This window comes from Octopus bimaculoides, chromosome 7 (genome assembly GCF_001194135.2).
Source record: "Octopus bimaculoides isolate UCB-OBI-ISO-001 chromosome 7, ASM119413v2, whole genome shotgun sequence".
NCBI lineage: Eukaryota > Metazoa > Mollusca > Cephalopoda > Octopoda > Octopodidae > Octopus > Octopus bimaculoides.
This window is the reverse complement of record NC_068987.1, coordinates 7731214-7731668: the sequence shown is the minus strand read 5'-3', so window position 1 is coordinate 7731668 and position 455 is coordinate 7731214. Positions and strand designations below refer to the sequence as shown.

The 455-nt window shown below is 32.3% G+C and overlaps 1 protein-coding gene across 1 annotated transcript in view; it reads right to left on the bottom strand.

Moving 5' to 3' along the window:
* LOC106880314 (transmembrane protein 41B) overlaps positions 1-455 on the bottom strand; it is a 31355-nt gene that overhangs the window by 9186 nt on the left and 21714 nt on the right. The gene's annotated exons all lie outside the window — the stretch shown is intronic.

Below are 455 nucleotides of genomic sequence, written 5' to 3'. Positions count from 1 at the left end.
CACACACACACACACACTGAAATATGGGATTAACATCAGACAACCTACCAACACACACACACACACACACACACACACACACATATATATATATACTGTACACATATTGATTGTCCAGGATCTGGCAGTGAGAGAGTTAAGTGTGTGTCCGTACCTATTATGTGCTTAAAGGGGAAGTTAGAGGATATAACCTGAAAAATGCCCCAGCATGGCCAGTCTAATGGTTGAAACAAGTAGAAGATAAAAAAATTGTATGTGTATATGTGTATTTGTTTATCTATCTATCTCTTTATACCAGTCTATCTATCTATCTATATGTGTGTATATGTATGTATATGTATGTGTGTGTATATGTATGTTTGTATATATATATGCATATATATATATATATATATATATATACACATCATCATCATGATATATGCATGCATATGTATATGTGTATATATACACAC